We start from the raw sequence: 11,168 nt of genomic DNA on the forward strand, positions 1-11,168 counted from the left end.
TGTTATTTGAAAGAAACCGCCATACGCCACTCATATTTTGTCAAAAGTAACTACGAAGGTATGAATGCAATTAATGTTATGCAAGATGCTTTGTGAAGTGAAGTGAAGCGAATTACACCAAAAATATCATTGATTTGAAACTGATACAAACTCAAATATTACTCACTGAGTTTAACCATATTTTCTTACTGAGTACTATATATATTTCTTCGGGAATGGCGGCGTTGTAAACAAACTTGGAGTGGGTTAGATTATGATATGATACATGATAGCCATTGTTTTCCAAACCAGTGAACCGAATCTGATATAAATTTTGCAGGTAACCAAGTAAATAGGCTTTCGAATACTGCAAACAGAAATCATGGATGAATTTTTGATTTTTCAATTTCGCCTTCACTTCGACCCGGACATAATAGGGACACGCTGTTTGTTTGTTTGTTTGTTTGTTTGTTGGTTTGTTTAAATGGTCGCTCCGTGTGGAGACACGCTTGGGTCCTGATGGGATCAGGCTCTAACAAAATGCTCAAGCCAGGCTAAAAAGCCTATAATAAACATGCTGACCTGTATGGAAAGAGATCTGAGAATCAGATTTGAAGACAAAGAACAAGTAAAAGAAGGCCACTCCCAACTATCAAGTTAACAATTTTACTGTCGGCCTTTGGGTCAAAAGAAAGGAAGTGCTTAATCCAATCTCAACTGCCACTGAGGCTTATATGACAACTTTTAGCTTTCATTTAACCTAAATATTAAGTTAAGTGACATATTTGCTAATTATATATTTTTTGATTTTCACATACTTATAAAATGCACCTCACACATAGAGATTTGTAACTTTAAATAAAATGTCATGTTCTATATGAATTAGAATATAAGATGTGTGTATCACCCGTGTATAAAAAAAAACCCAGCGAAATGTATCTTTTTTAATGGCCAATCAAGGAAAACAAGTATCTCGTTTCGGGTATTCCCGAAACAGCAGTCAAGTTAGCTCAATCGATAAGGCGTTCGACTATGGTGCGAGAGGTTGCGTGTTCGAACCCTGGCGGTGCCTAGTACGCTCTCGTGAAAAACAATTCTCGTGAAATTCCCCTGGACAAGGAACTAACTGCTAATTGTCTCGTTGTAACCCGTATGAAACTAGGGGAGCTGATTCTGGTTGCGATGGTTATTTGTGGAACGTCTAGAGTGTGCGCTCTTGAAGCAGCAAAGTCCCTGAATGGTTTATGGAATGATATGGGCCGTAGTGGTCAGCGACAACCTGTAAAGTGTGCTGAGGCTTGTGGATCAACGTCTAGGCGTTGTGCCTTCGCGTAGCGCACTATAAATCACTGCGCTTTTTTTTATTCCAATAATCCCAACATTAAAACATCAAAAATAGGGTGTCAGAACTACAACAGCAAGAGCTATATAGTTTAATCAATGTTGTAATTGATCAAATGACTATTACTTGTTTATGGTATAAAAACAACAATATTACTTATTTAGGGCGTGCATTTACAGAAGATGGAAATACTGCTTAGGATACTTTTTGGAAATCCTGTGTGTACGTGGGAGATATAGCCTACAAGTCGCGTTCAATAAAACAAGTGGATTAATTGAGTTATTGTCAACATACAGTGCTCCAGGTGCACTGGAGTTTGGGTAGTGTTGAGAGGAAGGAGAGGAAGGTTTAGTTTTAAAGTAACACCAGACCGTTTCGGTTACATTTTTGGTCAAATAAAACGGATTTATAGAGCGCTATTGCATAATATTGTCACGCTTTACAGAAAGCCTGCAAATAAAATAACCATCGCAGACACGTGTCGGGGGGGGACAGAGAGAAGGGAAAAGAAAGGAAAAGAGGAAACAAAGAGATAACAAAAACATAGGAAGGAAAAAGAAGAAGCACCCCAAAATTGCCCGGTGCATCTTCTATATATGTGGCCCGTTTTACACGCGTTGCGCTATAAACAATCAGAACGCAACATATTTTGGTAAACACGTTACGAAATATCCACAACGTGTTCAACATGAACGAGTTATTGTCTTTCCAACGCTTTTCGGTACTGGTTTTGACGATGTGGTTATACGGTTTTGGTCAAGTATTAATATAACAGACGAAATCATTCCTGCCGACACCAAGCCATTCCGAGAACACACATACCTACATGAAACTCCGTGATGCAGCAGTCGAGCAAATATAGTGGACAATAGTGCATCAGGCACTGTCTTTACAATGTTATCTTTTTAGAGAAATGTGACGTTTTAAGCTTGCCCTTCAGTAGCGTCAATTTCTTTTTGACATTGGGGATGATTGGTGAAAATTTCCTGAAGTAGATAAAATCCAGCACCTATGGTACAATTGCGCGGGAAGCGCGCCGAAAAGTTCAGTGTTTTGATCCCCAGGTCAAATACTTCCCGAGGGAACTTTGGCCATTGCAAACATAACAAACAATTGCAAACATTAAAGACCCATTCAGTGATACCAGCGCAAGTGTAAAAAAATTAACATTGTTTATACATTGCTTAAAATTGAAGGATAAGTCATTCAAATTGTCATTTGGTATTTATGAAATGACAAATTTGGCAAAAAACGAAGAAAACAGCAATACTGACGAAGTTGAAGCCCCATTCAAATACATGTAGCTAATTTAGATACTGTCAGTATCTAAATTACAGATTCGTGTAAAATGTCTTATTTTGTCTTAAATACATGGCTTTCGGCTGAACCACTCGCAGGCTATGTTAGCACATCTATGACAAAGACAAAGGTACCAAAATCCGAATTTTGATGATTTTTACGATCGTCCGGATGAGCAAAACACTGAATGGCCATTTAATTAGAATGAAAGTTCATCTGATTTGGCAGATTTTATAATCATTTGAACCTATGACCTCAACACAAAATTAAGACGTACGTCATATTTTCTGTCAACAACTTTGACTTTCATCGTATTCATCAGGAGACTAGCAACCCAAGTTACCAAGAGTGTACGAACCATGTACGAACAAGCTTTGAGGTCAAGTGTCCAAAACGTCATTGATCTCGAACTTGGGTTGCCAGTCTCCTGCTAAAAATAGAATAGTTTAAGGTACGTCTTCAGTTTGTATTGAGGTCATAGGTTTAAATAATTAATTAAAGGTGCATTTCGTAAACCTAGCATCCTCTTATGCAAATGTATCAATAGATATCCACAAAAAAAGGTAATTTCAAAAATTCCAGTTGATTCGGTCACGCATATATTACCGTAGGTAAAGGTAAAGAGGTAAAGGAGACGATCCTGTATAAACAGTGATCGGAGTGCCCATCTCTCTTTCATTGGCGATTGGGCCAAACTCCTCCATGTAATGTTGCTATAGGGGGATCGCTATACCTCCTCCACAGCGAGTCTGTTGCCTTCCCAGCATAAGAATTTTAAGAATACCGGTACCCATTTATACACCTGGGTGGAGAGGAGTAATCGTGATAAAGTGCCTTACTCAAGCACAACAAGATGGCGTTGCCGGATCTCGAACCCGCAACCTTCCGATTATGAGTCGGAGCCCGTTCCGGCCACCGTGCTCCCATACAACATGTGTTGTTATTTCAAATTTAACAAATACAAATTGCCATTCTGCGTAGAGGATTTTATACAATCAGTCCCCTAGAATCTGGTTCATAATAAGAAAGTTTGAACGATTTTCAATCTTAATTGTCTGCTTTTCCAGTTTTTCCGTATTTTGTCAAATAAAACTGTTTGTGATCACCAAATGAGTAGATCGCATCTATAATTTGGTTCACCTCAAGTTTGGGAGTGACCTCAATACTATTTCGCGGTTGCGCCGCAAGCGTGCCGACAAACTCGCCCCTGTACGCGTGCGTGTACACTCAGCACGTTTAACTTTACGCGATAGATTTGATACTGCGGCGAGTGAAATACGCACATACGTCACCACCGAACTTGAGGTGGACCAAATTTAAGTTTGCAAACTGGCAACTGGTGATCTTTACATGAAAAGGATGATGATTTCGACATGCTTGGAACCTGACAGTCGCATTTGGATTATAACAAATTAAGAAATTATATTTTAATTTAAAGATAATTTTGATGCGCCAAGAGATATGCGAGTACTATATTATGTTATCTGTAGAGTATCAGTTTGATCACCCTGTTGAATTGGACTCGACCGATGCCCTAGTCAGTAAACAATCACATAAATTGGTTACCTGTTCGATTAAGCGTCGCATTTTGTTTTCGGAAGTTGACAGAACTTACATTAGTCCAATTAATACACTAAGAAACATAACATCATGGATATTGCAGGAAAAGTAGCGCTTGTTACAGGTGGGGCAAGTGGCATTGGGAAGGCTATGGTAGAAATAATGCTTCGGAAACAAGCAAAGGTAAGTCCATGTTATATAGTAACGAAACATTTAAAACACATTGCAATGTTCACGCATCAAAGCAACAACATTAGTATGCCAATTATCACATTATACAGAAAACAATCAAAACTCATTTACACTTTGCTGCTAGTGGATAACCACGGGATTCAAATAAGACCCCTCCCCCTAAAAAGCACTTTCCGAAGGAATTTCTTCCATGATATTTGAGCCCTATATTTATACACTAAACTAAGTAATTTTGTCACAATATTTTTTTAGCATTGTTATTGCACTTTCCCTGACTATTGAACAAATGTATAATATTTGGATTTCTTTTGTAGGCAGTATTCATTATAGATATTAATGAAGAAGCTATGAGACAAACACAGACAGAACTAGAAAAGGAGTTCGGTACAGGACGAATTCACGTGTGCAAATGTGATGTAGCATCTAAAGACCAGATGGAAGGTACGAGAGGTCACATGCAAATAAATAAATAAATAAATAAATAAATAAATAAATAAATAAATAAATAAATAAATAAATAAATAAATAAATAAATAAATAAATAAATAAATAAATAAATAAATAAATAAATAAATAAATAAATAAATAAATAAAAAAATAATGGTCTTATTTCCGATTTCCGAGCCCATTAATCTACATATAAATTTAAAGCACTATTTTAACATTTGCTGAGGAGGACGCCCTCAATGTTTAACAACATTTCTAGGTTTATACGATTATAATGTAATTTAATAAACTAACATAAAGGATTTGGGCGCTGTAGTTGTGACAAAAATTAGAGATATTAACTAAATCAAGGACGGAATACGTGGTTTAATTATTACGATCAAGATATCAGTCGAACGCGTACGTGACATAACACTAGAGGGATTGCGATGCTCCATACGCGGTACGGGCGTTCGATACGTGCGTTCCATATGAAAACGTTTGACTACAAAAACGATTCTCTTATAAATGCATCTACGAGCAGTTTCCACTTCGATACACCCGAATCAGCTGAGTACACAGATACCGTATTTCAGCATTGCGAGTCTGGTCTCCACGCAGTCTGTTTTATACTACGCGGTTGAGTGCATAGCATCATAAGAACTCTGTGAGGTCTAGTGGAAAATAGACATCTGTGAATGATTTTTGCCAAAACCTCAAGTGTTCCCTTCATCAAATCGAAACGAAAGCTAACACTTCTCCCTAAAAACACTTTATTACAGACTTGACATTTATTATGGAATATTTTTTCGCAAAATTCCAAGACTGGTCTGGAAGGGGTCTGCATAAACCGCACGGGGTAATATTAATTGGGGTGTGTCGGGAGATTTTTGACAGAAAACGTGCTTTCCATTAGTTTACATTTACTTTACCTCTCAGAAAGAACTGCATTGTATCTTGATATTAACCTTGTTTGAGATCCTAGTGAAAATGGGAATAAAGAACTCATTTACACATTACCCCTGACTGACACAAAGTTTACATTTCACTTTTTACAACTTGAAGTCCTCTAAGGTTCGATCTATTCATCAGTATATCCACAACGACAGGTTGTTATTGAATCAGAGACAGCACCCAAATTGGCTAATAAGCTGTAAGATAATCTTGTGCAGTGCCGTTTTCGCCTGTATTGGATTGACAACTATAATTGATACTATGGGTATTGTTGGACAAAGATTACCATCAATTAGGCTGCAAATGGCCGTGAAACGAGGTACATATTGTTTAAGACACTTGTGATATTATTGATAGCTTTAGACTGGGTGTCAAAACTAATTGCCATAAATCTTATTTTCCCCTTCTCAAATAGAATGTTTCAAGCAAGTTATTGCATCTTATGGCGCCCTTCATATCGTATGTAATAATGCTGGTACAAATAATGAAGTTACTTGGGAGAGGACGCTACAAATAAATTTGGTAGGTTGATTTTATTTATGTTAGAAGATTATATGAGACGGGGGATGAACGTTTGGACAGTATTTATTGTGGGACATTAGAGCACATCAGGCATATCGAATTGCATTCTGAATACGTAGAATGTCCTTCTGATATCAAATAATTTTGATTTTTTGAAATTCGCAATGTAATACACATTTGATGGCAAATCATTAAAAAATTGATATTTTTGATATTTATAAATCTGATGATTTATATTTGAAGTGTATGTAGGTGGGATGAAAAGCCGACGATCAATTGAAAATTTTGATCTTTTGTATTGAAGATATGGATTTTTTTCCTTAAAACACCAAAACAAAATTAGGTCGTTTTGGGAAAAAAATCCATATCTTCAATATGAAAGGTCAAAATTTTCAATTGATCGTCGGCTTTTTCTCCCAGCTACATACACTTTAAGAATATATCATTAAATTTATAAAATTTACTTCGAGGACTGTTATATCTCAAAAATGTGAAAAATATCAAAATTTAATAATTTGTCATAAAATTTGTATTATATCGTGAATTTCATAAAATGAAAATTATTTGATATCAGAAAGACATTCTTCGTATTCAGAATTCAATTCGATATGCCTGATGTGCTCTCATGTCCCACAAAAAAAAACGCTCAAAACGCTCATTCCAGTTCCCTTAACTAGCAATATTAGCAGTAATTTGTTTCATTTTATTTTAACCCTCATTAGCCAGGTAGCTCTCATTGACTCATTATTGTCAGATATTGCTCTCCCAGGATGCTCATGAATGGTGTATGTACAGCTGCACTGAGGAACAGGCTTCGTCATGCACTAAATCTGCCACACAATTCAAAACTAATAATAGTTCGGATACATTTTAAAGAGTTATTTGCCTCCACCGTGGTCGAACTTGGGACCTCGTACACCAGAGAAAACCCATCCCATTGTGCCACACTGTTCACCTGTAAAGTATAATGCTTTGTTTACAATGAACAATATATCCGAACTGCTCTTACCGAGAGTAAACTAATTGCCCTGAATACTACGAACGGGGAAGAGGATGGGAGAGGAGGGACGGTGGGGCAATGTCATTCGTACATTTTGAAAGATTGTCTGTGATTTAGTACAGTATTACGTATATTTTTGGCGATTTACCGCAACTATACAACAATTGCGTCGACTCTTGACAATTTCGTGACCAAGTATAAGAAAAGTTAGAAGGACATTTAGATATATAATCATGATGACCATCAACATTATATTTTTGTAACATGTTTCCCGATGCGATTCTAAATAGAACGGTGTGATAATCGGTACCAAGTTGGCCGTGCAGTACATGGAAGGCGATAGTTGCGGCGGAGGTGTCATTATAAACACATCCTCAAGAGCCGGTAAGAATATTTTAAAGAACTTGTAAACAAACTATTAATGTCATCTTTTGAGTTGCGCATACTAACGCGTACACTATAAACACGTGCCTTACGCGGTCTCCGGGAGACAATGGCGAATACGGTTTGCACTGAAGAAAATTCGAGATCAGCGCGATCACAGTCAGTATAGCACAAAGGGGCGTCTTATAGTTGCCTGGGATTTTTAGGCCTCACACCTAACTGCTTTTATTGGCGGAGATATTTGGAAGATGATGAGCAAAAGTTTTGTTGTCCTTTCTGCCCGGTTTTGAATCACCGACCACTCGGGTGTTGAATACCCTCCCCGTGATAGCGACCCACGTGTGGGGACCTGGCCAGCCAACCTTTCCATGCCTATGTCGTCGGAGTAGTAAGCAGTCACACCCCTCAGCACGCTTTGGCCGCCAGGGGCTTCGTGCTGTAGTATATGTTATTGTGCTGTAGCATATTGTATCACTCAGTTCGATTTAAGGTTAATGAAATAGTTTGGCGATGTAAAAAGCTTCGTTTCACCTGCCATATTTTTAATCTCTCTTTTTTAGCGTTGGCACTTGCGCCTTTGACGCCAGTGTATACGACATCTAAATACGCCATTCTTGGTTTTACCAGACAAATCGGTGTAAGTATTTCAATGCATCAAGAAAAGAGAATATGATCGGTATCTAAGTTGAAGGAAAAACATGCTACAAACAAGGGCACGGTGGCTCAGTGGTTACGGCCTTGGACTCATAATCTGAGAGCTTGCTCGACGTGCGTGGGTTCGATAATTCGATTCCCCGTCCCACCACCGTGTTGTGCCCTTGGGCAAGGCGCTTTGCCTCGCTTGCCTCACCCCACCCAGGTGCAATGGGAAGCTGTTAGGGGTAGTCACAGTCGTTGTACTGATGGACCCTGCGCCAATTGTAGGCTGCAAACGTGGTTCCGACATATTCTAATGACGGCGGAATAAATGTAAAGCGCTTAGAGGCTGTTTACGGCATAAAGCGCTATATAAATGTCTACATTTATTTATTTATTTATTTAATACACATCCCATAATTATAATGCATGTGCACGACCTTCAAATGACCTTATAAAACTATTTGACCTTATAACTCCAATAACCTTAAATGAAGTTGCTTGACTTAAAATGTTTTTCTACCATTAAAATCCAGCAGTCTTTGCTTAGTTAAGTTGACCTCAAATGGCCAATGGTGACCCAGTGGCGTAGCCAGGGGCAAGGGGCGCAGGTGCCCCCACCCCGTGAGAAGTCTGCCCGACCCCCCCATCCCCGTGGGATGCTGGCCGCCCTATTTTGACCATTTTCGTCAAAGTTTGCCCCCTGGAAATTTGCCTTGCAAGTCCTGGCTACGCCACTGTGGTGACGTTGTAAAATTTGTGGCACTTATTGCTGATAATTTTGATCAAGTTTCATGTAAAATGTTTAAATGTAAATTGCAATGTTTATTGTTGATAAAAGTCCCACAATCTCGTTGATCTTTCCTGATGATCTTGAAATGAACTTTATATTCCGAGACAGAAATCGGTAACTAACTATATGTTTCACCACAATAGTATAATTGTTGACAAAAAATCAGAATTAATGGAAATCTTTAATCAGTTGGCCTTAATTGTTGTCTCTTTCGATTTGTTTTGTTCGGGTTCGGACCAGAAATGTACGTGTAGATAGACTGTATGATATTTGTGCGGCAAACTTAGTCATCGGAAACAAACTTTCAATCACGGAGGCTCTGGACTTGGTCAAGTCCTGGTGGCAGAACAAGAAACCAGCTTCACTACATCATGATTCAGTAGAGATAGAGGTCAACACTCCAAAATGTAAAGACAAGACCGAAATTAAAACTGAGACTGAAAACAAAGAAAGGAAGTAGGCCACAGCAGCGCAGTCCTGCGCCATCTGGCCCAGAGAGGGAGAGACAACATGAAAAACAGTGGCTTTTTTGACGGGAAAAGCAAACTATGATGCAATTTTATCAGTTTCGCCGTCGAGCAATGATTAAAGGAGGAAAGAGGAAAAGTGATCCCGCCCGGGAATTGAACCCAGGACCTCTGGTTTACGAGACCAGCGCCTTAACCACTTGGCCACGGGAGCTTCATGATTATGCAGACTGGGAATTCAACCTATAAGAGGTCACTTAGCCCTACTTCCTCCGTGCAAGTCATCCCGATGTGGCTCGGGCTTTGACCAGCGAGGACGGCATTATTTACGCTTGTCAAAGCCCGAGCCACATCGCACACCGACATCGCATGGCTAATAATTATTTGATGCAGCAGAGATATTAAAATAAATACACGGGATCGATACACGTGAATTGCTATGCACGATTTTGATATCAGACGAAAATCTTCGGATACCGGGTTGGAAAATGATGAATATCTCCCGTAAATGATTTTTTCTCAAGAAACCAGATGTGGTCTCATACACTTGAAAATACGTGTTGAACAGATATGATAGTCGTTAGTTTGCGCTTTGAAAAACTAGCGTGCGTCTTGAGCTGAAAAAGTGACCAAAATTCAGATTTTATATAGCGCAGCGTAGACCCTCGTGGAGGTAGTCTCGGGCCAGACTGTATATGGCTATGACGAACATACAGGATCGACGAGTGTCAGACCGACTGACACAAACTGACTGCATAGGAGACTATCGTAAAGGCAGTTTAAAAGCATATGACAATGGCGAATGTATGCTCGCTGACCGTACAGAGGTCAGTCACAGGCTAATGTCACTAGCCTTAGTCGGATGTCCTTCAGCCTATTATGTGTTTAACAACTATTAAACAGGTGGGAATACAATGGCCATTCGTGGCTGTGGATTCACCCTACCATGGCATTTTCTGCCATGAAGATATCGGGGCGATGACATTGTGCATCGGGATAACTTCCACGGTGGAAGTAGGCCTAATCATGAAGCTCCCGTGGCTAAGTGGTTAAGGCGCTGGTCTCGTAAACCAGAGGTCCTGGGTTCAATTCCCGGGCGGGATCACTTTTCCTCTTTCCTCCTTTAATCATTGCTCGACGGCGAAACTGATAAAATTGCATCATAGGGAGAGACAACCCTAGAAAAAAGTATCTTGTGAAGCTGATTTCTATTGGGAATCATTTGAACACTGAGATTGGTGCAGTCAGGGGTTAACACTCTAGTTTTCTCGAAAACCTCACTGCGAGATACATGTACAGGTGTGGCTCTTCTGTATACAGGACAGACGGCTTAACATCTTCTTCGAAGGACGGAATTATCTGAGGGTTCATTTATCTAACTCAAAATGCATCGCGGGGAGAGTAGAAGTCTGAATTTAATCTAAAGATGTTTCCAAGTAAATGCAGACGTTTTTCCAAGTACATACCAGCAAGTTTTCTACCACTAGGAATCAAACCCCAGACCTTCAGTGCTCCAGAAGCGAGAACTCTAACCACTGAGCCACGCTCTCCTCTGATAAATTTATAGGCCCAAAATTTGACACATTTAAAAGGAAATAAATGTTTACGAAGTAA

The 11,168-nt window shown here is 39.1% G+C and overlaps 1 non-coding gene across 1 annotated transcript; it reads right to left on the reverse strand.

Moving 5' to 3' along the window:
* Positions 1-9,694: 9,694 nt before the first annotated feature.
* Trnat-cgu (transfer RNA threonine (anticodon CGU)) lies at positions 9,695-9,768 on the reverse strand. The gene has a single exon. It is a non-coding gene; the product is annotated as a tRNA-Thr (tRNA).
* Between the last annotated feature and the right edge of the window lie 1,400 nt (positions 9,769-11,168).

Source organism: Amphiura filiformis, chromosome 17, assembly GCF_039555335.1.
Source record: "Amphiura filiformis chromosome 17, Afil_fr2py, whole genome shotgun sequence".
NCBI lineage: Eukaryota > Metazoa > Echinodermata > Ophiuroidea > Amphilepidida > Amphiuridae > Amphiura > Amphiura filiformis.